Source organism: Poecilia reticulata, chromosome 4 (genome assembly GCF_904066995.2).
Source record: "Poecilia reticulata chromosome 4, P_reticulata-male-v2, whole genome shotgun sequence".
Classification (NCBI taxonomy): Eukaryota; Metazoa; Chordata; class Actinopteri; order Cyprinodontiformes; family Poeciliidae; genus Poecilia; species Poecilia reticulata.
Window position 1 is genome coordinate 28,738,059 of NC_088833.1, and position 27,721 is coordinate 28,765,779.

The 27,721-nt window shown below is 37.8% G+C and overlaps 2 long non-coding RNA genes across 2 annotated transcripts in view; one reads left to right on the forward strand and one right to left on the reverse strand.

Annotated features, from left to right (window-relative positions):
* LOC103463966 (uncharacterized) overlaps positions 1-27,721 on the forward strand; it is a 119,930-nt gene that overhangs the window by 6,198 nt on the left and 86,011 nt on the right. The window lies entirely within an intron of this gene.
* LOC145551502 (uncharacterized) lies at positions 972-24,814 on the reverse strand. Its single transcript, XR_014087362.1, has 3 exons — positions 23,483-24,814; positions 22,380-22,440; positions 972-2,515 (listed from the first exon to the last, which is right to left on the reverse strand). It is a non-coding gene; the product is annotated as an uncharacterized LOC145551502 (long non-coding RNA).

Genomic DNA, 27,721 nt, shown 5'->3' on the forward strand with positions numbered 1-27,721 from the left:
CCTCTAGAAACTAGACCAAAATTACTTGGTAAGATTTTGTGTTTTTGCAGTGTAAAATCTCTTTATCTTAACGAAGATGTGTTCACATTCAGTGAATCTGCTTTACTGCTGCCTTTACATCAGCTGTAACTGATATCATTAGTGACTGTGATCATTGTATGCTTGTTGCCAGTGATGTCAACAATCCCTCATAAACATAATTAAACTGTGAGTTAAGATACTATTTAATAATAAAAGGCTGCTGTGAACATTTTTCCTGAACCACTCGGCAACCTTGTTTTCCACTTTTAGATCTAATTTAATCAGTGATGTAGCACACTCACACATTTCCACAGCCTCTTACGCATCATTATTACAGTAAAGTCATGCCTTTAATTGCAGCACAATGGGCTGATGACACAATTCACCTCTAATTACTGCCAAAATTACAACACTTGAGATGTTACAGAGTAAAATACTCAGAGCAAAATGCCAGTTGCCCGGGTTTCCAGCACCAAAGTGAGAATCTTCGCCTCCACATTGCTGTAGGAATCTTTTCACTTTGTCAGCACTTGAGTGGTTAAAAAGGAGCAGAGAAATCCAGCCGAGTGACCAGCAGGGGTCACATGCGGCCAAAAAAAATTATTCCATTCCCCTTCTTATAGTTTATTCTTACAAGAAAAATGTCAACAAAAAGTTTCCCATCGACTCAATCAAAATTCTTCATGCTTAGCTCACCGTTATTTTGACGGTTTCTCTACATTATCATTCAGTTTCTGTGGAGCATGCAGACCAGATTGCAATCACATCCACTAATCAGTCCCTGTGATATTTACTCCCTTAAGAGATGCAGCACGGGTTCGAAACGTCAAGCCCTGCAGATCAGTAATTAAAGCATTGGGACGACAGGGTTGAAGGCAGAATTTTGCTTCTGGTTGCTGTGTTTTTGTGTCATCATCTAAAACAATCTCTAGATCTCGAACACGTCTGGGTTTTTGTTTTACCTCTTAACACCACAAATGTGGGAAAACCTCCACTTGAGTTCCTGAGTTAGATGACAAGCAGAGACTCGTGTTCCTGCACGCTCCGGCCACCGCCTGCTGGCTAACTAGCTAGCTGCTATCTCTCGTCGTTTAGCTTTGTTTCTAAGGCAGATCTTCACCTCTACTATCCGACATACAGACACCACCTGTGGTTTTCACCCGAAACCTTTTAATCTAAACGTCCTTTGTTTGTTGCGTGAACGCAATTAGCTTGAGTGGAATTATTACTTTGTATGTCGACGTATTGAAAGTGTTCCATTCAAGCAAGCCCAACTGCTGAGAAATGGAAAAAACAAAACAAAAAAAAAAACTATATATATCTTCATATAACTCCATGTGTGTCATAAACCAGGTATTGGTTCTGTACTTTATCAGATCTCTCCAGCATCTCTTCCTCTGTAACTGCAAAGGTTTCATGCTAGCTGGCGATGAGGGGGGGAAGAAGAAAAAAGAGGGGTAGTCCGGGGAAAAAGGAAGGGATCTGCTGAGGCGCTCTTGCACAATGACATTGTCTGAACTACAGCTTCCACGACTTGCCGTGCCGCAGCGACAGCCCTTTAGTGTTTCCTGTCAAACGGAGCATTGTTGCTTTTAGTTCACTTTAAGTGTCTAGACAGTGGTTTTGCTGCTCCGTTGGTTCCCCTTGGATTGAGGCCAAATCTTCACTCCTGGCGGTGATAAGAGTCTTATCTCGCTGTTAGAGGGCCTGGAAACTGGAGCAGAGCTCAAGAGAGTGTCACTCAGGTGGGGGGGGAGTGCGGGCACCTAGAAGAGCAAGCCGGGGTTAGTCAGCCGACTCAAACATCACACCTGCATATTCACTTTGAAGCCTCTTCTGAAAGATTATTTGATTTTACCGGCTGGATGTTTTGTATTGCCACCTCTGATTTTCTGTCGCCTCAACAGGAAGATGTGTGTGCGTGTTGATTTCTGCGATTCTCTGCATTGTTTCAATGGGTTCAACCAGTGTTCAACAGACAAGGGTGCGTGAAGGAGCTTATAGCTCCCAAAATATGCGGAAAAACTTTCCGAATTATAAACCTTGCCTAAACAGCTCTCAAAAAACAACAGTCTCTGAAGGCAGCTGTTTACTCCGCGGCTCCACGCCGACGAATTATAAGGCTGGGGGTCACCCATTGACGCACAATGAATGGCCCGCATTCTTCCCGACAAAGGCCAGGAGGGTAATACAACTATTCAGACGCTCTCTTTTATGCTCGTCGTTGCTGGAAACTGTTTGTTGTGGAAAAAAAAAAAGAAAAAAGTCCAAGGTCCCTCAGGTAAAAAATCAGTCGGCAGATTGTGCGCTGGTTTCTTGTTTGAAGTCCATTGTGGCTTTATTCCCCAGCCAGGTAACACAAGAATGCCGCTTTTCTTCCCCGCATAGTTGATCCACAATATTGGCAAATGGTCCTTAATTCCCCTCTTTGCAAGGTAACTCTCCAGCTTGAAGTAATTCAGAGTCCTTTTCTTTTCACTCTGAATGGTGGGGCCTGTGTAGGAGAATGAAAAGGATTCAATAGAGGTGGATGATTTATTCAAGGAAAAAGCACTAAGACTTTGGAATGAGAAGCATGACTGTATTCTCCCACGAAGGACACCTTGTTTTGTGCGACACAAGGCGAAATCTATGGCTGCTCAATTCATTCGCCACTGCATAAAAGAGGTTGAACTGATAAATATATATATAAAAAAAGTGGGGGACTGTGGAAAGGAGGGTGGGAGGAAAAAGTTAGCCTCCCCCACTCCCATGTTTGGTTGGTTGCGGACGTAATGCAGACCGTAGAGCTTATAGCTTCGTAGTGTTGATTCTAACTCAGATATTCTTCAAGGATTTTTTGTGCAATGAACACAATGGAATGCTGGACAAAAGAACTAGTTCAATTGTTCGCCACTGGTGGTACTTTGGGTGCCGTTAGTCATCGTAAATATTTGTCAGGGGTCTCAAGCTCCAGTTCTCGAGAGCCGATGTCCTGCAACTTTTAGATGTCTCTGCTTCAGCACACCTGGCTCCAGTATTAAGTCATTAGCAGAGCTTGGCGGCATGCTAGTGAAACAGTTTCACCATTTAATTCCAGTGTGTAGGAAAAGGGACACATCTAAAAGTTGAAGGCCTCTGGCTCTCAAGGACTGGAGATTGATACCACTGTTTTAAAGGGCCAGTATTAAGTACTTTCCAGGCACATTGTGTCATATATAACTTAAAAGTTAAAAATTTGACATTGCAATTTAATGCCTTGAAATTGGGTCTCTGTCTCTTTAAAAAAACTCCTACTCTTCCTGAAACTCCGCCTTCAGGAAATCAGCACAACATGGCTCCTCTATTTACCCTTTAACAACGTTTTTATCAGCGCTTCACTGCGAAGTAGCTCACATAATGAGCTCAGCAGATGTTCAGTTCCACCAGCTGTTTGCTAATTGCTGCTGGCTAGTCTGAAGGAGATTAGTGGGTGAGTCGCGGGGGAAACTGCAGCTCTGAGACTTGTACTGACATACTGCGCATGCACCAAGAAATTTGTTTTGTCTACTCAAAGCTGCAAGAACAAGAGAAAATTTTGTTCTGGCTAGAATACTGAAAAAATCAAGAAGAGTCTTTCAAGAAGAAAGTTCTCCCAGGAGAACTCTCCCTGGGAGAGTTCTCCTGGGAGAAGAAAGTTCTCCCAGGAGAACTTTCTTCTTTTAACAGTCACCCAGTGACTGTTAAAATAATTGATCAGAACTACATGGAAAGAATGAGGCCATACTTTTCTCACAACCCTGGTAAAGAGAATACATTTCAAGATTCTTGGGGTATGTATTTCTCTTTCTCTGTCTCCAAATATCTAAAGTGTACAATGTACCTCTATTTATGAAAAAAGTCTAGCTCTCCATTTTTATGCCTTTTTTTAATAAATACAAACTTTGTTTCATAGCATCTGTAATCAGTAAAAATAAAAAAATAGTAAAATTAGTATTTTAACAGTACATAAAATGAATTTTCAAGTTTAAAGAATCTGTTTGCTGTAAAATGATTCAATTCTGGTTTGATGAGTCTGAAGTAGCTTAGACTTTTAACTAGAGCTGATCAAACACTGTCTGGATTTAAATAAGTATCAAATGGGAATCTTGAATCACTTCATTGACCATGGTGTACAGCTTCATTTCCCCACAGGTTCAAACTGTACATGTCAGAGAGAACATGTGCAGTTCTCTCTGACAACAGAAAACGTCTTTGGTTCACAAGTGACAGAGAACCATCTCTTTTCCATGGTCATGCTTCCCCGGTTACATGGTTGCTATGGTTTCTGAGTAGGGAGGGATGATATGTCATCAGCATCGATATTAACCAATGTCAATCACTTTTTAACATACCGGTATCGGGGTTATGAGTAAAACTGGGCGGTAAAAACAACCGATACATAATTTTTTTTTTTAATGGTTTCGAAAGGGTAGCGGTATAGTTGTCTGCAACAAACTTTCAGAAAACTGCAAAACAGCTGGAACACTGAGTTCCTTTAAATCCAGAATAAAAAGCCAGCTGCTCATAAAGTTGTTTTTAATTAGTGTTTGAGGTGTTGATGATTTTAATGATGGCTCTTGTCAAAATGTAACGTCTGTTTTTGGTTTTCACGACTGTTGACTGTGTGATGTGTTCACGATGTGTTTATGCTTTCATGATAACACAGCACTTTGAACTGCTGTGTTGCTGAAATTTGCTAAACAAATAAACTTGATTGATTGATATATACAATTTCAACAAATATTGGTTTTCGCATTACTAATATCAGATGTTTGTATTGGTCCAAATATTTACATCAGTGCATCCCTGGTCAGTTCACTGTGTTTTGAATTAGTTATTGAAAACACAGAGGAAATTGTTACTTTTTAGCATTTATTAAAGGAAAATAACACATAATCTCCTAGTTGCTCCGTCATTAGTTTACTTTTATGCATGTTAGTTGGTGACTGGTGTCTCCAGCGGTCATTGGGGAAAGTGGGTGGCCCACCCAAAAACCAGGTCACAGACTCAGAACCCGGTTCTAGAGATCTTTCTGTGAAATTTTCCATCTAAAAAACAGGACATTTCCACTTTCGATTAAAAAACCGGAACACATAATAACACTCCAATCACCCATTCAATGCAGCGCCGCTCCGTTTACGCTTACTGTCAGGCATAGCACACACTAGGGTTGTAGTGATACAATAATCTCACGATAAGATACGATACATGATATTCTGCTCACAATACAATATATATTGCGATATTCAGCAAATAATACAATTCAATACACTTTTGTGATTTTGTGAAATATTTTAGAGGGACAGAGTGACATTTTGTGACTGTTATAGAGTTGGACTGAATTAATTTTACTGAAAACTGATTAAAAGCACCAACTACACAATACCTGGCTCTGGTTGGACATGGACACAGACTTAAAGTCGACAGCTGGACAAAATGAATCAAAGAAGTGGTGAGAAAACATGTTTCTTTTAATTCAAACAGTACAAACTGTAGCTTACATGCATTTGTAAAGTATATAAAGTGCACCAAGTACCTGCTCTGAATAGTTTGATACCTTTTTAACCTCAACACTTAACATCTGACGGAATCACTCTAAGCCTGATGACCTAATCACTCTCCCAGCGAAGCAAGCAGTGAGTGAGCAAGGTGACAGTTGGATGTTACGATACTTGTGGATGAATATTGATTTTTTTTCTAGGAAAGAATATATCGATATATATCGCAAAATCGATATTATTACACAGCCCTAGCACACACTAGAAAAGTCCAAGTGTTTCGGTGCAGCTGTTTACTGAGAATACACGCTATATAAAGTTCTGACATTCACTGAACCTATTAATCACAATTTTTTTCTTATTTTTAAGAAAAAATTATGGAACTGGCAAGATTATTAACATTTAATGGAGATTTATTTTAAATACAAAGTCCATATTTATATTGTATTCCAAAATAGAGGGACTCCCCCCCCCACCCACCCCCACTGAATAGTCTATTTTTATTTCTCTCATATGTGTTGTATAATCACTGTGTTTTGATGCTTCAGCCGCTCTGACATTTGATGGTGCCGGCTGTCAGGCCTTGTCTTGGATTAAGGGCAGCATCAGGCAGACATGTGTCCTTTCTACTTTTGTAATGGTTTGAGATTTTTTTTTTTATCTGGGAGAAATATAATTTTTATCTCACTTCATTCAGAATGACAGTTCCTCAAAATCACTCCACACCGAGGGATATTCATTACTTTTTGTAGACCTGCCCGGCTAGCTCGTCAACTTTTCATCTTCCTTCATCTCTCGTCTATTTCACTCTCTCAGAAAGCCTGTTTTTTTTTCTTCTTCTTCTTCTGGCAATTTTCCTGCTTTACTTTGCTATGACCTTCCTGCTTAAATTGCTTGGCTTGTGTTATTCACAGTCTGAGATTTACAGAGAATAATATTGCACCACAGGATTTCCCACACTCTTAGGTGCCCAATAACTTGTGACAGAATTTCTGTGACCTGGTTGTCTGTATTTTCTCAGCTTAAGGTTGAGGTGATGGGGGGCTGTAGTTCTCATCTCGCTCCCCTCCTACCCCATCTGAACATAATGCTCAAGCTGTCATGTGCACCTTAAACTGCACCCACAGTTCAAACAAATTGATTTATTCCGGGAAAATGTAATAAAAACAGTTAATAAAGAATATTTTTCAGGCTTTTGATAAGCCAATCAAGGGCCAGTGGATACTGAATGAGCAGGTGCATGTGTTTGTTTGTGTTAGCGGCACTTTTTTTCTCTCTTCTGGGCGAAACAGAAAAGTTGAGGTCAGAATGGCAAGTCTAGGTGGAGCTAACACACTTGCAAATGCGTAGTCTAATAACAGCCATAATGGAGGATGTAAAAAAAAAAAAAAATCCATCCTTTTTTTTTGCTTCATTTAAGACTGTGAGTGCTTATCTCCCGTCTTGTTGCGGCACAACAGAAAAAATACATGGAAAAACTACAAAAGGAGATGTGCACGAGTACGCCACATTCAACTTTCCTTCCCTCTATCTCCCCAAAAGAGGCTTTTACATTGTCACTCCCTCATTTGTGGCACATAATAGTGTCTGGAACTCTCCGCGGCCCATTGTCAACTATAGGACTGGTTGTCCATTTGGGAAGAGCGAAAAATACTGGGAGGGCTTTAATCTTTCTTCATTATTTTCCAATTTTGGATAAATGTGCTCATAATACCCCCCTCCTCCTCTAAATGAAACTCTTTGACACTCTCTCTCTCATTTTTTCTTTTTCTTTTTTTTTTTTTTTGCTCCACACTGCACTTTTCACCTGCTTTCATCTTTTACACAGGACAAATAAGTAGTCCAAGTGTACGGTCAAAATGTGGAGATAGAAGGATAATTGAGTCAATAAATATTAGGGTCATGGTGTGATCATTGTTGGAGCCTGTTCAGGAGGTCTTTAGTGCAATACCAATACGAATATTACCATATTTTTGTTATTTGCCACAACAGAGCAAATTGACCCAGCGAGGGCTACTTTGCAAAACTGTGATTGTGTGGATAGCTAACAGCACAGACCGGGCCTCTCTCTGTGGCTGCCTGGCCCACTGTAGCATTTTCTGTATCGCCGCGTTTATAATGCGTCGTCCGGCCACGGCGCAATTTATTTTGATATCTGAGATGAGAAATTGAAGAAATATGACTGCTCTAATTCTGCCATAGACTACATTTATGACGTGAAAATTTCTATAATTTGCAACATGCTCAGTAGAAATGGGCCGCGTGAAATATCAGCGCGTCTCGATCTGACCCCCAGAGAATGCTGCGACTGTGACAGATGTGATTGGATGCAAGCACGCACATCAGCCTGAACGCCCCGGAGCTCTTTGCTGTTGGTCACCCGCGCTCGGCAGGCAGCCATGACAGTATATGCAAAACACTTGAGCGATAGTGCTGACAGAGAAATTGTTCCACAGTTTGCCCCCCCCCCCCTCCCCCCAAAATGAAAGGTTAAACAGCGAACATACTGTAACTACGAAGTGTTCTTTTACACGCTTCGGTACGATAAATGCATGAATAAATTGTCCAAATTGAAGTGGGTGTGTGTGGATGGGTGACAGTGACATGCTAATTGCTGTTTCATGTCCTGGAAGTGTGTGTGATTTTTTTCTCTCTTTCTTTTTTTTTTTTTTTTTAGAAATATATGGCAACAGAACCCTCGGCAGATGCTCTCTCAACAGCCATGTCCTCCATGTTGATTGAGTAGCTGTGGGTTTTGAGCGAGACATGCAAAAATGTCATGCTATCATATCATTAGTATATAATGAAATCTAATTTCTACCCCTTCAGCATGTGTTTACTTAAATTAGAAATGATCTCTACATGAAAATTTAACTTACTTCTAAAAGTGATATCAGTCAAGTCCAAGTGGCAAGTGGTAAAATTTGTTGTAAACTCTTGGAGTTCCATGGTCAGAAGGGCTCAACGTGAGTCTACATAGTTTGTAAAAGAACAAACTCTTGATATTAAAAGTAGTTTCTACTCAAAATTGTATTAATTTACTTACATCATGTACATTAAAATACAATTATACAAGCGCTCACCGTAGCTCAACTCGATTTGGACGCAAGTTGTCATTGAATATGTTTAAACATTGCAGGTATTTTTCAGGATTTGTTGACTGAACTTTACCAGTCTGATAACCTAAGAATACTGTGGTATTCATTTAAATGGAGCTCAAAATTACAATCTTTCATGGAGCACACTTCATTACTGAACCTTGTACCGAGGCTAAGACAGGTAGAAAATCCCCCCCTCCACCACATTCAATGGAATCATCTGATAATGCGTTAAATATTTGTTATATATACCCAATATCTGGAGTACTGTGAAGAATAAGCAGGGTTCTTACCTGGGCTAACGATAAAGACAATAACTGTAAGCATAACAGCATTTCCATGCTGATTCTTTAAATATAGTTTGCTAATGATATATTATTAACCGGGGGCTTAGTTAATTTTTTACGCTCATGGTACATTTCTGCTCTGATTAACATGGTTGTTTTTGTGTCGGCTTTGTTAGCGTTATCAGTGCTGTTGCTGCTGTTTCTACCTGGAATGTGCGTCATGTTAGCTAGCCAGAACTGAAGTCAGTCAAAGGCACCATCAGGTAAATATGTTGTTTTGGAATAAAAGGATTAGTGTTACAGGGGTCCTTCTTCATATTTATGCATTACATTTTGCCAGCTTGTGGTACTTAGCTATAGTTTTAAGTACTAAAAATGACTTTAAGGTGATGCTCTGCTGAACCTACGATGACAGTATAGCATATAGCTGTAGTTGCTAACATGTTAGCTGCCATTTCCACACCTTGCTATAAAGTTGTGGAAGCACTGTACTATAGGCTTCTTGACTTTTCTAATGTTATAATGTATATATGTTTCTTCAGTAAACACGGTATAGCTTTTGAGTTTTCAATAATATGAGTAAATGGTGGGATTTTTCAACCTGTTTCCAATAGTTACTCAGAACACCAATGCTGGTGTTCTGAGTAACACCAGCATTGAAGCACTTTGTGCCTGTTGTAAACTATCCACCAAATACGTATTTATCCACCTCAAAGTATTTTCTTACATATCAACATCCTCTTTATCTAACTACTTAATTGTATTTTATTTGTATAGAGTATTTAAATGTTACTGATTCTATTCACATAAATTTAATGTGGATGAAATGATTTATGAAATAAAATTAATGCTCTTAATTGACAATCATTACATCACTCAGAAACACCTAAATAATTACCTTTTTTTGCATTAATATATTATTGTGAACTTGATAACATTTCTGCTGATAGTTTGCATTTTTAAGTTGGACAAAATTTAACTTGTGCAACTTAAATTGGACAGGTTTTGGAAATACATTTCCAAAACTGTTTACCACAATTTTACATTGAGACTGCCTAAAATTGTCACCTTTCTATCTGATAACCTTCTAATTAGTTTTGCTACCCATACAAAGTTGTTCTTCTGCCTCTTCCTGTGCTATAAGAGATTTCATTCTTGATTCATTTATATTTCCAGCATTGCTACCTTGTCAAGCATTGTTCTATCTAGCTTGTTCTATTAGATTGAAACCTCATATGTATTTTTAATTAAAAACGGATGAAAACTTAAGACAAATTTGAGCTATTGTGACCAAAAACTTCCACACTATTATGTTCTGCACCATAAAAATTACAGAATAATTATGTTGCTTTGTTCAAACACAGTTACAACTGCTCACTCCCATTAACACTGCTGGTTGGGACCAGCACTTTCTGCCCAGACAAGTCTTATAAAAGTTATCACTTTCTGCTCCTATGCTGTTGTGAGATTTTGATAAAGCACATTAGAATGAAGGACTAAAGCGGTTAAGCTGCTGTCAGTGTTTCTTATGATGCACGTTGGCCTGTCTAAAAACAGTTTCATGTAGGTGTAAATGTGAAGAAAGGAATCGCATTTTGTGAAGCATGAAGTCCTGTCATGGGTGTCCTTTGTGATGAGCTCTGTTTCATACAGCCACACAAACACTTGGCGTGTCAGTTAGCTAACACGTCAAAAAATGGATTCTGACTAACTTTCTGATTGGAGTCACTTAAAAGAACTCAGCATGCTGAGGTGAGTAAATCTGAGGTTAGTGAACTAAATGTTTTGCTCAGAGCTAAATATTTAGCTAATATGCTAATTCACTTGCCAATAACCGGAAGTGGACTACCAAAATAAAAACCGGGGCTTTCATACCTCTTTATAAGCTCCTGCTGGTGAGACTGAATCACTGCTACAGTCACTGTTGCTGTGGATCCACTGGTAAACATCTGTATTGTCGCTAAAACGGCTCATTCTATAAATCTGAAATGTTGCACATGTCGAGAGGAAAATTGAAGCCAACCACTCTCAGCAGAAGTTTATTTAGAAGTTTGCTAAACCTAACTCTTATTTTTACAGTCCACTTCCAGCTATTAGCATAGCGTTTCTCAACGTGGGCGGTACCGCCCCCTGTGGGGGGCGTTCAGAGGACGGCAGGGGGCGCTGGCGGACATTTTTACAAAAGGGGGGAGCTGGGATTCCTGTGGGGGGTGTTTGGTCGAAGGTAAACTTTGCACCTTAAATGCACAACAATACCAGTTTAGACTTTGAGCAACTTGGTAAAACTGTATTGTGTAACATTAATTTATGCTTGGCTGCAACTGTATCGATGGCAGCTCTTCTTCTCTTCAGTGTTTGTTAGCTTCTGTCAGCTTTTGGCGCAGCTTCGCTCCTGCTACTGGTAGCCTCACCGCATCAGGTTAGCATTACACTGGCTGATGACGTTGCTGTGATTCACTTTGTCTGGTATTTTTGTACATATGTTTTGGCAGTTCTGTGATCATGTCTAAGCAGCAGCTTATATTAAAAAGTGTCTTATTTCCGTTTGAAAGCTGCACGCTTCCGTGGATGGACAACAGAAAATCGCTCTTATAAACATGTAATTACTAAAATCACCAAACCCTCACTTTGTATCTCTTTGAAAAATGAACCCATTTAAATGAAGAAATCCCTCCATGGATGATATCACGATAGAGAGCGTTCATTTTATATCGTTAACACCGGAGCTGTAAGTGGTCCGATATGAAACGGGTGTGATAGAACAACACAGCACTTTTACATTTCAATAATCAGAATACCGAAATTGTTTCCGTTGTTTTTAAAGGTTTATGTCAGTCTGCCTTTTGCCCATCGTTACGCTTCCCGAATGCTGCGCACCTTAGGGGGTTAAAAAAACCCCCCCAAAAAACGACGCGAACATTGAGCAAAACTCTGAAACAGCAGAAGTGGGACATAAAACGGAGCGACGAACTAGATGTGAATTATGGCATAAAAACAGAGAATCCGACGCTGAACAGTGAAAAATCAACACATGATGTGAAACACATGACGATTAGGCGGCGCAGGAGGTGATGAGTGAAGATGACTGATGGTCAATAAACAATAAAATAATTCTAGCAACAGGAAAGAAACTAAAGTGGACATAGCAATAAACCAAGAGAGGATAATACTAATCAAAGGAAACTAAATGGAAATGAACGAAGAACAAAATGCAAGAATAAACTAAGAAACAAAAGTAAATACAGAGGAATAAACTGGTATGGCAAGACCTTTCGAGCAATAATTAATACAGAGGACTGTATGGCAAGAATAAACAGACACTATTTCCACATAAAAGGTAAAATAATATTGTTGAAGTGCCATGAGTTTGTTGAGACCACATGTAGTACTGAGAATAAATATATCTTACAGACCATAACAGTAAAGAACTGATCACTTATTTATGTTTTTAATCAGATTTTATATATTTATTTCTTCAATATTATTTTTCATGTTAGTGTTAATGTCATGAGGCTGATGAATCCATGACACTTTCAATTTGACTCATTAGGATTGAACCAGATATGTTCTTTGTAATTTCTGTCCAGTAAAACTATTAATCTATAAATCAATGAACAGGTCTACATAAAGATGCAATCCATGTTTCTGTCTCATATTTGTATGGCATTAAAAGGATCTGGAACTTTTGTTTTTCCACTGAAAGCTCTGGTTTGCACAATAAATGCCATGTGGGTGAAGTTTTATGGATGATGCTCTGATGTCCCATTCTCCTGAAGCTCAGTCGTTTTGCAAATAGGTCCAAGTTTAAACTGGCATGTTGAAAATTTTTTATCACGTCATTTTGTGGAATATTTAACAACTAGAAAATGGAAAAAAATATTTTTTCCACTCTGATTGGTGGCAAAGAACAAGAATATTTTTTCCATTCTGATTGGCTGCTGTTAGGCCTACCAATTTTAAGTTGAATGTTCATTGCATTTTTTTGTAGACCCCTGTGAAAATAATTTCTATTCCCATGGCTTTTTTGTTCTCTGGGAAATTATTTTTGATGATAAATACAGAACAAGCATAAAAATCAAAACATCTACAATAGTGATAGTAATATTAATGATAAAATAATGGTCAGTGCAAGTAGCCTACAAATTCTTTGGTGGGGGGCGGTGAGGGACCTGGATAAAGGCTAGGGGGGCGCTGGGCCAAAAAATGTTGAGAAACACTGTGTTATCAAGTGAATTTGGATATTGGCTAAAATTTACCTCAGAACTAAATATTTAGCTTTAAGCTAAATATTTAGCTCTAAGGGCAATACATAAGTCAAGCTATGCATGTATAAAGCAAAAAATATTTAGCTTGGAAGCAAAATACTTAGCTTTGTAATGTTTAGTTTGAAATTGTGATATTTAAAAATTAATGAATAACATGGTGAAAAATGAACCCCCCCCCATGTTTTTTCCTGTTATGACAAAAAAGATGAGTACTAACCTAAATAACCCAAATTATTGCTGTTAATTTTCGACTGTGTAATTTTACGAATGCAACCCCATAGTTGAACGCATTGAGGATTTAAATTTCATTCTGAGGTGGTCAGACAAACTTTAATAATGGAAAAATAAATAAAAGTATTTATCGTAGCATACGTGTACTATTCACAACAGGAAAATGTTAAAAGCAACACATATTTCAAAGAGGTGACAGGACTTGACCTTCTACAAATTCTCTTCATTTCTTCACGTTTAGGCCCACGTAACACATGTTTTTCAAAATTTCAGCCTGCATGGCAAGATAAACAGTACAGCAGCAGCTTCAGCTTTAGAATAATAAGCAAAAATGTTACAGACATCCTTATATCTAACCATAATAGTCTTCAAAATCCAACACACCACTCACTCTCTGGGTTTGATGCTGTTATTTCTTGGGAGATAGCGAGTGTTTTAAATGTTATTTTGAAGACAACTACCGTAAGTCAAATTAAATATGTAATTTTCAGTTAGACAGGAATATCTTCTGGAAGTAATAGGTAGTCTAATAGAACCTGTTTTTCATTTTAAATGCTGTTGACATATTTACTACATTTACGTCAGTAATTTAACTGAATCCAAATGTCCAATTACATTGAAATATGTTGCTTTTATGCAATTATTTATTTATTGTATTTAGGATTACAGCAGAGAGCAGAATTTCTTATTTAGGTTTGCACTGACCCACTTAGCTCAGCGCTGCAAACGTATCAGTTTATATGATGCTTCCAGCAAGGACTGTTAATGTGATGGTTTTGTTTTTTTTTTTACCACCAATGCTGTCATTAATGTTATGATGCGTTATGAATCTTCTGAGTAATGCAGTGACTACACCGTACTCACAGTAGAAATGTGCTTTACAATAACTTTAAATGAAAGGAAATATAGATTACTCAGTCTAAAAATGGGATTTTCACATTGTTTGTTAAGAAAAAATACAACCAAAATACAGTATTCTGGCAGAGTCGACTTGTTTTTATTTCCCCTTGTATGTGCTGGAGAGCGAGTTTGAAGGAGGGGGCAAAAAACACACACACACACACACAACACAGTCTTTGAGTCATTGGCACTGACCAATAATCCCACCAATCCATCACAGATATCTTCTCACTGGAGCAGTAAATCTGACTTATTGACCCTCAAAGCCCCTCAAAGGGATCATTTTACAGAAATACACTTTTTTAGAAAAAACAAAAACTTCTACTGTTTAGCTTTTTAAAAATATTAAAATCTTTTGAGTTTATGGTGTTAAAATTGAAACCAAAATTGCATTTATCTATAAAAAAAAAGAAAAAAAAAAGAAAAAAGGATGATATCTAGTTTATTTTCTCACATTGAACCATAGAAGCCCCTGACTTATGTATTGCCCTTCATGCTTGGCTGCTCACCTGGTCCATGGAGCGTTTCGGAGACCACCTTAACTGAGCACAGAAAAACAGCCTTATATCAAATTCTACTGCCCTATTTTCTCTTTATAAATATAAATATCAATATATATAGATGTATATATGTTTCAATTAACGTGTGCCGGTTGTTTCTGCAATCACACAGCGCATCAGTAATTATCGGATCTGTTTTTAATGCCCCTCAGCAGATTATTTCCTTGTTGTATTGACTTACAGTATAATCAGTGTTAATTTTGAACACATTGCATATTTTTAAGCAAAGTAAGCAGATTTCCTCTCAGTTCATTTGGTGATGCCTTCCAACATTTGCATCTAAAAAAATATATAAAAAAATAGGGCTTATAAAGCAATCACAAGGCACACAAAAAACCCGTCTTTATGTTCAATATAATATGAGAGCAAAATGAAAACTGATGTTAGGCAAGAGGAAGGAGCAAAGGGAGGGGAGAAAAAAAAAGCACTTTTGACTTAAGCATTTATATAAAAAAATAAATAAATCTGAATTTCTGGGTCCTAATCTTTCGCTCCGAGCGCTGCCGTGCTAAGCTCTGGTTCGGGATGACAGGTCCCCCACCTGGACAAGCTTGGACAATGTCTCCGCTGTGTCTCATTTCTGTGGGAACAGTGCGCCGCAGACAGCTAATCACGTCCGGAACCAAAGGCACCTGCCCTATCTGCCTCTACATTTGGTCGGGAATCTTTAAAGAGGCTAAACCTCACTTTCATGCTTGTCTTTTATTCACGGTAAGTGCTTATCGAGAGCGAGCTGTTGCCACTGCCCCATCTTCCCTCCCACAAGCTTCTGAGAATGCTTGACGTAAGTACAGCCAATCTGGGTAAATACGAATCTCTCCTTGCTGTCACTGCTGGCATATTATGCCCCTGAGGGAACATTCTTTTCATAATATCATAAGCTGCTTAGCGGTGTGCTTCTATTTAAGGCATACATATTAATAGCTATAAGGAAATCATATTTGAACTGTTCCCTGCAATCAATGTCTTTGGGTTTGCTGTTATACTTTGTATAAGAAGGTGCTAATAACTTGAAGGCACTTACACTGGGCAATCTAATCCCTTTGTATGATAAAGACTCATCTTGGCAGGAGAGTGCGGCAGATCACAGGACAAGGTGCCGCCGAGGTTTAGCCCCCTAAATCACGACTAGGCTCTTCCTCTCCCTCGTCTTTTCTCGGAGACAGAGCGAGATCCGGCACCGACGCACGAAGTTGTGCGAAGAACATGACAACAGCTGGTTTCAGCCCTTTCCCTCTGGTCTGGAGAGAAAAGGTGACATTTGTCTGGGGCCGACTTAACGCTGGCATTGAAGATTACACAATGGTACATGAATAAATAAGGGAGAATTATAAGATTTTATTTTATTTTAAGAAAGAACCTAAAAAGAAACGAACCAAAACATTTGGCATCTTCATTCATCTATGTTAGAAAAAAAATGCTTGGATCTTCATTTAAGGTCTGTTACATTATCAACACACAGAGAAAAAAAAAAGTATTTTCTTTGGGCAAAGCAGATAAAACTGTAAAATAAGCTCTCAAATCAGCAGTACACAGAGAAAAGTAATGCATGAACCAAAATCTGACCAACATTACTGCTCGGCAGGTTCAACGCAGAATCAGCGATAAAGGCTCAAGCTGGTGACTTGTAAGAGTTGTTTTTCTTCAAATGATTTTACTTCAGGTTTTTTTTGTCCAGTAGAGAACTGCATGAAATAAACTGAAGGAGAGTGGTCATAATCTACAACACAACTCTAGTTGGCATTACAGGGACGTTATCAAAATGCTACGACGCTTCTTTATTATTAGAGATTGATATAAGTAGACTTTTTTTTTTTTTTTTTACCAGTTTGTCACGTTCCACAAATTTTCGTCTACTTTGCTGGGATTTATGAGGCACGAAGTGAAATAGCTTTCAACATTTTTTAGTAAAAATAAAACTAAAATCTGTAAACTCTGGTGTGCATTAGCTTCCAACCCACTTTCCTCTGACACCAATACAATCCAGGACAACTAACTGGTTATCCCTCACAAGTTACAGGTTTTTTCTGTTGTTTTTTCCCCTTCATGAATATGTGTTACTTTCTGTCCTGTTCTGTTTTATCATACAAAACTCCATACTGCGACTTTTCTGCTTGCAGTGTGACAGAATGTAAGAAAACTCCTGGGGTCAAGATGGCTTTGATGTTAGAACTGTGCATTCAGATGCATTTATAAACATATTTGGGCCAAAGCCTTCTGTTAGTAATTAATTCTAGTGCATACACAAACTTTCACTTACTTTTTTGGGAGAGGATTCTTTGAAATAGGCCAGTAAAGTAGAATAAAACAGGTATGACATGGTTTTAGTTTAGTTTATTTTATAAAAACCTTAAATAACTTTGTATAAAAGGGAGGTAGGCAGAAGTATGAACTTATTTTAATCCTGCCCCTTTCTTTTATATGTCTTACTAATCATCATCTGCAAATACAAATACAAAAAGTGTGACATTCACTTTGTGTTAAGCCTTTTTTATTTGAATGCCCCTAAATAAAATCAAGACACAACCAATTGCCTTCAAGAGGAAATAATTACCTTCTGATGTTAATTCTTACCATCAGAAGGTAAGATGGTAAGAATCTTACAATACAATATTGTATTGCTACAATATTGCAACAATATTTATGAAATATATATATGAAAACCTCGTATTGAAACTCTTTCCCCTACTACTTTGTGTTGGTTTATCACAAGTGTACGGCTGTAATGTGGAAATGTTTGAGCATTATAGGCGCTCCAAGGAAAAGCAAATACTCCCTATATATTAATAAATACAAATTCATTCATACATTGGTCTGGTTCAACAGCTTCTGCTCCGTGACTCCTGTTAATTTCAAATCACTGGCATAAAAACCCGATGAGCTCCTCTGGAAACACATAAGACAATATTTTGAATGTTTACTACGAGGAAAAAGTGAAAGAAGGAAGTTGAATCAAGGTTACTTCGTTGAATCCGAGAACAGAGCCTTTATTTTTCCTTCGCTCCTCCGCTCAATTTATGCAGGAGTCAACAAATGGAAAGACAGGATTGACAAGTGTCAATCAACAAGAGTCGCTTCTTTCCCCAATCGTTACACGTGTCAATGCTGGTTTTAAATGTATGACACAGAAAATTACAGCTAGACGCTCAAATAAGAGTAGTGAGAAAGGGACTCGTTTGCCCAGCAGGGGGTGCTGAGGGTCCAAGCAGGGCTGTGGAGTGTGAGAGCAGGAGGAAGGCTCTGGCAGCTGGTTGCCGGGGCACAGCTCTCTGAGCTCAGATGAGTGCTTCAATTGTGGGGATATTTTCCTCTAAGCCCGTGGTTGACAGCAACACAGTGCACTTATTTAAAGCAATTTCAAACATGTCTTGTCTGACAAGTTTTAAATCCTACTTAACACCCCGTAACAGCCACGAGTTTACTGTCAGAATTAAAGAAGAGAATTCTCAAAGGCAGAGAAATTATCACTTTCATTTTGTTCGTCGCCGTTGTTTATAAAGGACATGGCAGGGATGTTTACCTACGGATGAATACGTTATTAGCGCCTTACAACTCGGGAGTTTTTCACGCCGGAGAAAAGGGGTTTTAAAAGTTGAACTTAGATTTTTTTTTTTTAATTGCTGACATTACGAGTGAGGGAATAAATGGAAGTCTGGGATGAAACCCGCACAGAACGGAGCCATTTTTATGGAAATAAAACGTGATACTATAAATATTTTACTTCATATTCCTTGTAAAAGCATGTAATTGAAAAGTAGAATTAAAATCTTTTCTTAAAAATAAATTTGCACATCCAACAAAAACTATTTATTCACATTAAGACACGTGGGAGCAAATCTAGACCTGCCTCAGCGCTGGCTCATGTCATGCCTGCACAAAAAAAAAAAAAAAAAAAAACGGCATTTTTTTGCTCAGATTCAACATTCTTTATCAGCCCAAGAAGAAGAAGAAGGGAAAAAAAAAAACAAATCAACAAATGTAACAATCTTCCTCCTGTCCTCCTTGTGATTGCATGTTAGGGACTGAGGCGATAAGCACACTGGTACGTGTTGTTGCTGTGTGAAAGACACCCTTTATCGGCTCATACCTCTGACTTGTGCTTAGTCTAGTCAGCCGGTGAAATATGACGGAAATCTGATGTGGGTACGGTCCCATCTTAACATCAGCGCGAGAGCACGCCTAGCAAGCCAATGTTTATGCTTCCCCGGCCTTATGTTCTCAAGGAAAAAATGTCAATAGTGTCAAAAGGAACATCTTGCCAATGAGAGGAGGTTTTTCTTCATCTCCTTACCTTTGCAGCGGTTTTATATGTTTGCAGAGCATCACGTAATCGGTGCTTACCCATAAAAAAAAAGTGAGGAAATTGTTGCTGGAGGAAGATTTATGCCTAACCTTTGTTTGATTATGTAAACTATGCTTGAAAAAGGCCCGGATTTGATCATTTGTTAGGAAGCTGAGTCTGTCTTTGAATGCAGAAAAAGAAGAAGAAAGAAAACGTATTTTCCTCTATTTATTGTTTCTGATGGGGATATGATGGGGGTCAGCTTGCAGGAATGTGTAACATCTCATGCATTTACTTCACAAAAACAGGAGGATTTCAAGATAAGACGTTCTGGAATAAAACCTTCCTTCCACTAAAAAAGGAATTTTGAAAGAAGCATGCTAGTTTGTAAATGTACTTGAATAATTACTGCTGTAGCCGACTGAGCTGCTTTTATAGTAATTAGCAGGTTTTCAGGCCCCTTTAGCAACTCCTTTTTCAAAAGTATACATGTAGTAATTTTTTTCTGATATTATCAGAGACTTTAGGAGATTTAAACAGCAGTCCCTCCAAGGAGCCAGACTAGCTCCCTCGGCATGAGGACTGCTAATAAATCACGTATGTATGCGAAGCGGCAATGAGCCGATTCCCTTACAGGTAGGGTGGGAATTAAAATGTACAAATATTCTTTGACTATTATAAATTACTGCCTAAAAATAACCTCTGGATTTCTCTTGTCTCCTTTTGGTACATTGGCCACTGGAGCTTGTATCCCATGAAAAATATTCAAAACAATAAGTTTCGTAATAATTAACTGTGACTTGTGGTATGTTTATAAATGGGCCACTGGGAAAAAAAGTAAATGTAATCAAATAAAATAAAAGTTGATTTTTGGTTCTAAGCATATTTAGTGTTTTTTTTTCTCACTTATTCTTATTTCTCGTACATCATCCATACATACTCATGGATGACTTTATAAATTAGAGTGGCTTTATTGAGTGACTTTTAGACACTTTTCTTCCAGAGGAGTTGGCAACAGCAGCTGCTTTGCTTGTTATTTTGGATCTCTCGTGTGGTTTTCAGGAGAAATGCTATGGCTGATACTGTATATGGGTTGTACTATAAATCAATCTGTAAATGTAGTGAAAGTTAAGATCTGTCAAAAGATTTATGGCTTAGAAAGTGTGTGATGGAGGAAGAGTATAAGTTTGTATCCAGCTGTAACCAGTTTATTAAGAGCTAATGCAGAAGTCAAACTTGCAGAACTTTTAAGAATTATTTTTTTGAAAGTGCAGTGTCTAGCAGAAAATGGTAAGGCTAGTATCTTAATAGTGACTGAATTTATCAACTTGGAATAAGTCAATACATTTCATAAGACTTGTTGAGAAAATTTCTTTGTGGGAGCAACAAATGGGGTAAAGCATTATATGACATCTTGTTAAACTACATATTAGACGTTCGTTACTATTTCAGTATCTTTTTGTTTCATCACTGTCACAGTCAGTAACTCCTGCGAATTACTGACCAAATGGACCAATATGGAGTACAGTTGTAGAGACAAATCTCATCAATCCGCTGCTTTCTCTGACATCTCAGTAATACAAATTTAAAAAGATGAAATAGCTGGATGGAGGAGTGCTTTTGAAACTGTAACTTTTTAAACATTAATACTAGTTTCCGACCCGTTACAGTCCTGATTATGCAGCCAAGAAGGTCTCAGCAAAGATGACAGAGGGGATCCTCAGTCTCCATAAATCTTGTTTGAATGCTGTAATGACTGCAGCTGTCAAATTGTGTCCTAAAGTGTGTATGACATTCATCAACCAGAGTTTAGAGATTTCAAATGCACAATAAAGAAGATCATTCTGAGTTATGAAAGTACAAGCCATTTCCCCGTCGGTTCTGAAATGTCTACGTAAAAGTGGATATACACTTAGGTTAATAGGACAAACAGTCCAGATGTACTGTTAGTTTAACTTACTAAACAACTTGAACCTAAGTTGTTAAAGTAAACAATTTCATTTGAGTGAACCTGTCCTACAAATTTAAATTCAGCAATATTTTTGTTGAGCAAGTGTAAACATTACTTGGAATTTGACGTATTTAAGTCATATAGACGTTAAACTAATTTAGCAAATTACCAGTTTTATTGGTTTAAATCAACCTCCGCGGGCGCCCCCTAGTGGTCCGCAAGGTATTGTTTGTAGACAACCGTGTATTTGCCGTGACGTGAGCTCAAAGTACAACACGTACAATTAGCTTACCCAAAAAATATTGTGTTCTGCTGCGCGCCCCCTGCTGACTAACTGCATATATTACACCTACAATAAAATCCTTCGTTGCGCCTAACAAAGTTAGTCTCCACACTTTCAGTAGACTTGTTCACAGTCTTGTCACATTTACAAAACAGCACCACACTTCTCATTAACAATAAGTTCATTAAGAGACTAATATTTTCATCTCAGGTTGCATATATATTAAGATGTTATGTTATTTGGGGGCAATTTCAAGTGAGGTGTTTTGTGAGTGTTTGTTAAATGTGTTAAGTATTACTCCCCTGAAAAAGTTTGAGAAACACTGGCTTAAATGAAATGTAATACATCATTTGCATTCACATCCCAGAAACATGGGGTTATTTAAGGATCAGGAATTCTAAAGTAAAATTTAAACTTAGAAGACAGCAGACTTTAAAATAATTCAGAATATTCTACCTCCTATTGTATGTGTGTTTGTTTTTTCTTCTTTCTAAAAGTCCTGAAGGTTATCTCGACGTCATATCTGCTGGTGGTCTTTGCACCGCTTCTTCTCATCGGGTTTTGTATCGTCTATTGGAACACCTTTTGATTTATTTAGTTTTTTTTTTGGGGGGTGGGGGGTTCTTTCTAGGTTTGCTAAAAGAAGGATGAAAACACACACGCACGCACACACACACATACAACCACGGGGGTCTCAGACAAAGAGTGAACAAAGACATTTGTTGATGCCACCATCAACAGTAGCATCTTGCTTGTTAGCTGTGCAGAGCGAATGGGAATGTGGATAGGGGTATTTGGAGGTGGAAGAAAGGAGATGCTATCCGGACTAAATGAGGGAAGATTCACACAGCATAATGAAGGCTGGACCCATGGCTTCACAGCTGATGTGTATCTAAAAAGGCCTGGTAAATACTGTTTCGGAACAGAGGCTTTATCTGCAGATATACATATCCCCTGCAACCACTGCCCCCCACATGAGGGCAAGATCTATCTTTTGGATCACCTTTATTCTTGTTTTTTTTCTCCTTCTTCTTCTTCTTTTTCTTCTTCTTCTTGCTTTTTATCTGCAAAGGTGAAAATATGTGAGACTTCAGTTTAACTCTTAGGAATCTGTGCACTCTCCCTACAGTTAGAGAAAGATATGTTGGAGAAGAAGTTTCAAGGAAATTCTACAATGTTGAAAAGGAAATACAAAAAAAAAAAGAAATATTTCTAAACAATCACCTTGTAAATACTTGGACAATATAATAAATAAAGTGTAATGCAATGAGTTTTTCCAATGTTTGACAGCTACAACAGGAATAAAGTAGTGGTGGGTCTCAATTAAAAATTTTAATCGAATTAATTGCAGGGTCTGTAATTAATGTAATTTAAAAAAACAACATATATTGACAAAATAAGCAACATTTTCAATTCAAAAGGCCTTTTTTGTTGCCAAATTACTTAACAACTACAAGACACATGAGCTTAACAGCAAACATATTTGTTGTTTTAATCTGTTATTCAGATCAGTCAACCATCAGATCGATGTCGTTGGGGACGTCTGTGCTGCTGCTACATCTTTAGCACTCATGTTATTTTAGGCTGACAAAATAACATGAGTTATTTTGTCAGCCTTTATTGTGTTCTAGCACAATCAAGTTGTGCTAGAACAATCAAGTTGTTCTAGCACAACTTGATTGTTTTGCTTTTTTTGTTGTTTTTTTTTTAAGCAAAAATATACCACCAGTGGGCCAAGAGAACCAGATTTGTCGTCCACAGCTGTTGTTGCGATGCGTCAGATCGCAACAACAGCGATCGCAAACGTAAATGTTCCAGCTCTGGACTTTTAGTCAGAGACGGATTTAACTGGTCATAACTTTGAATCTGATGACTTAGATTTGATTCCGGTTCCAGTTCTATTAAATGCTCCACTCAGACTGTCTTAATTTCAACCTCAAAGGCAAAGGTTATGTTGAGAGTCGTCCATGACTCTCAACATTCATCCGTCCATCCTCTGTACAGTCCCTGAGGGCGTCAGGGGGGTCAGCGAATGTCTGCAGTGTCTTAATTATTTAGCTTTGACTCTGAAAGAGTTACACAGTTAGAAGCAAACAAAAGACTCGCTCTCTTTGAAAAATGTCAGAATCCAGCATCCAGACAAAGTGTGACAAGTAAGGTGGCGTCTCCTGCTCCTGCTCACGTTGGCTCTGTCTGCCTCTGCTCAGGCTCCGCCGATTTAGGATTTCCAAAGAAAAAAAAACAACACTTTTTGCTGGACTAAAACGTCCTTTATGTCGTAGAACATGATGACACTTTATCCAGATTTTTTACATCAGCACTCACTGTTAGAGACGCTGTGGAAATTTCTTATTATAAGAGTGAAAAGTGTCGGGTTGTGGCCAGAAGCTGCAGCTCGTGAGATCATTCACCTCTGACCAAGCGGCATAAAAGGAGCTCATTCTTTGAGGGACAATTGAACATTTGTGCCAAACAGAATGAAAGTCTGCTATGAACACATCATGCTTTCAAAAAAAAGGATAGATTCATGGTCACACAAAAAAAGAAGAATGTTCGTTCTGAACAACAAAAACAGCTCCTTCTGCCAAACGAACATAAGAAAAACAAACTGAAGAAAAACGGAAAAGGAAAGAACACTGATCTATTTAATTACCAAAAGCTTACAGCTGCAGTATGAAACTCTACATACCAAAGGATTTAACACCTTGAACCATTTTAACTTAATGTATTTTATGGGTAATTTGATCTCGTTACTGAACAGCTGTTCTGTAAAGGCTTTAGATGTTTGATCTGGAAGAATCTGATGACTGAATAGCTTTTATCTTTGAACTTGACAAACATGTCGTTTATGAATCACTGGAAAGAAGAAAGGCGCTAGAAGTCTATTTGTAGTTTTGTCAATAAGTGGCCACATACACCCAGAGCTACAGGCGAAGGGTTTCAGATCCACACACCATATGTTACAATGGCCTAGTCAAAGTCCTGATCGAATTTAACTGGGATTGTGTGGTGATTTTTAGATTTGTGTTTCTGAAAAACTTTAACAAGTCATCTATAGCTTTTACTTCTTTTTTCTCTCTCTTGCTCAATGAGACAAAATATATAAAATAATATTAATAATAATAACTGAAGGGCAATTATTCTGTTTAGGGTTTGTTTGGTCATAAAATCCGTCTTATTTAACAATACTTCTGGACAATGGAGTATTAGTCACGGCAAGAAAATATAAAAAATAATAATGAGAATACAAGAAAGTTGCACAAGAAGAAAGTCCAAAAAATCTAATACACTCATTATTGTGACGTTATTCTCATAAGTTTATTGTTAATTTCTTAATATTACAATTTTATCCTCATAATTTGATAATATTCTTGTAACTCTGTGACTTTATTCTCATATTTGTTTTACATTATTCTCTTAATTTTATGACTTTACTCTCGTAATACTCTGACTTTAATCTTGTATTATATCGACTTTATTGTCACACGACTTTATTCACCTAATATTATAACTTCATCCTTGTAACATAAAGACTTTATTCATGTAATGTTGTGACTTTATTCTCATATTATGACTCTACTGTCATAATACGTAAACTATTGTCATGATTTTATGACTTTACTCTTCTGCTACAGCTTTATTCTTGTACTTTTATGACTATTCTAGTAATTTTATTGTATTATTTCATTAATATTCCCTAATACTCCTCCGTACCTTTGTGACTCATATGGTGATTTTTTTTCTTAGATTATTCAGAAAGTCCTGAAACTCTGAGACTCTTCCAGCCAGATGTTTGGAATCTTCTCTGTAAGGCCATAAGAGGCCATGCATGTGGAACCTGATGGATCTAAATAATCAGTAAAACTCGAGTGAAACCTTAGAGTTACGTGTGAGGAGTGAAGACCTTGTCATTTTCCATCCCTGCTCCACACCTTAGATGATGCGTTTTATGTGTCCTTAACGGAAAAAAAAAAAAAAAAAAAAAAAAGATTTCCTTTCCTCCTGTCAATACAATTGAGCTATTGCAAAGGAGGTGTGGGGGAAAAAAGTAAGAAAAAGGTCAGCTGGATGTGAAGCTCCTATTATCAGCAATCTTCCCTTAGCTTCCATAAGCAGCTTGTTTCTAAGCTGCAACCTAGCCAAGCATGAAGAGAATATAATTTCAGCCAATCTCCCGGTAGCATGGATGCACGGAAAACCATTGTCAGGCTAGCAAAATAGCCACAATGGAGTCCGTGGCCTTTCTGATAAAGATCTGCATGGGTAATGCCAGGGCAGCAATGAAAGCAATTTTGCTTCTTCGCAGTTAACCCGGCTTCCTCCATCTGACCGCTGTCCCCTCGGTAAAGAAAGAGGTGGGTGGCAGGTTTTCATTGTGTATAATTATGAGCGGCAAAGCACGGCGAAGTTTCAGGCTTTAATTCTCGCCTTACTGGCAGCTTGTGCTGAGCTTTGCTGGTTTTTGTACGCTCACTGTTTTTAGATCTTTTTAACGCCTGCCAGGGCCACAAAGGGAAATGCTGCAAATGCTCTTAGTAATCAAAGTGTTAACGCATTACGGGGAGAGCACACACAAAGAGTCTGTTGCAATTCAAAACGGTAAAGGTCATTTTGTTGCATTTTGAGGGATAGGATGATCTAGATTGGTGTTAGAAATGATTAAATAAAGCTACGCAATCCCTCTGAAAAGTCTGGACAGCCCTACTGAAGGTCTGATTTTCTAAGAAATAAGATCACAGTAAGTAATATCCAAAGTTTGATTGCCTTTGATGTAATAAGCATTCTCTACAATACATCGGGAAAACATTTAAAACTGCATATCTTTGTACCGTTACAGCTTCATTTGAATCTTTCCTCATTTACAGTTTGTAGCTAAAACCATAGTTTGCAGAGAGGTGAGAAGGGATCAAGGAGCTCATTGTACAAAGGTATTAGTCAGGAGAAGGGGAACAAAAAACTCCTGCAAGTCTTTCCACAAATTTTCTTGAAGTCTTTAACTGCGCCACTCTTGTCTGATGGCCAAAAGGCTCAATTTTGGTCTCATCAGACGAAGGAACTTTTTTCTACTTGGCCAATGAGTCTTCCACGTGTGTTTTGGCAAACTCTAACTGAGCCTTGATATAAGTTTTCTTAAAGTGTTTTTTTTCTTCCTTTTCTTTTTCATTGCTAGTCTCCCGTTTGTTGAACTGTTGTTCAGCTGTTGTTGAACAGTTGTTAACGTTCAGAGTCTTTCCCATCTCTGTTCCACTCAGACTACCAGCTCAAATGGGCTGGACCTCTGTTAAATGAGGTCACGTTTTTTTTATGTATGATTATTTTGTAGAAATCAGTTTCCACATTGGCATTAAATGTGATTTTGTAAAAAAAATAAAAATAAACTTTTTTGCAATCATTATTTTTTTTCCTGCCTGAATTACTTGAAAGGTGGATAAAAATAAAGTATTGCCTCAATGCATGAGGAATAACAAAACTAGACTCCAGCTCTTCGCTCACTTGGTACCTCCACCTGAAGATGTAAATTACTGGTCATGACTGCATGTTGCCACGTGAACACAAAAGATGAGTCCATGCTAACTGAATGTGGCTCTGGCAGACTGTCACACTGATCTGCACTTCACGACTCGCTCCAGCATTTTCCTGTTTTCTTTTTCTTTTTTTTTTAAATTACTCTGGCACAAACTGTAACACCTCATATGGGTCTGTCCAGCCCTGTCTTTAATGATGTCATGTACCAGTAAGGTCTTACTCTGTAACTGGGACAGTGATGCTGGTCTTTGTGTAAACTCTTTCCACTCCAGATGTTAGCTTTTCTATTATATTATCTTATATGTAAGTGTAAGCTATTAGTTTTTGTATGTTCAGTGTAACGAGATGGACGAAAACTCATTTAGTGAGTGTTTGTGTAGTGAATAGATTTATGCCTATGTAGGGTTTTAACTTTAAACATGACAGACTTTGGTAGTCAGATATCCTTTTTTTGGCCTTGTTTTAGATTTTATTAAAAATTGCTTTTGTTTTAGGTCAAATGTAATGAGCACACAGATGGAAAAGAAAGGGAAAAATAGAGAAAGGGAAAAATGGTTTGAAGGAAAAGAAGGAGAGAAAATATTATTAGTCTGCTTCTACACCTGCAGAAAGAGGGAGAAAAAACAGCAACAAATAACATGGATATATGACAATAACATCATCATCACTGAGTTATCATTATTATTATTATTATTATTATTAGTATTATTATTGTTATTATTATTGGTTTAATTAAAGCATTGCATAATATTGCTGGGCAAGTAAAAGTTTTGTGTTTTTGTATTAAAAAAGTATTTTCCGTATGATTTTGGTTCAAAG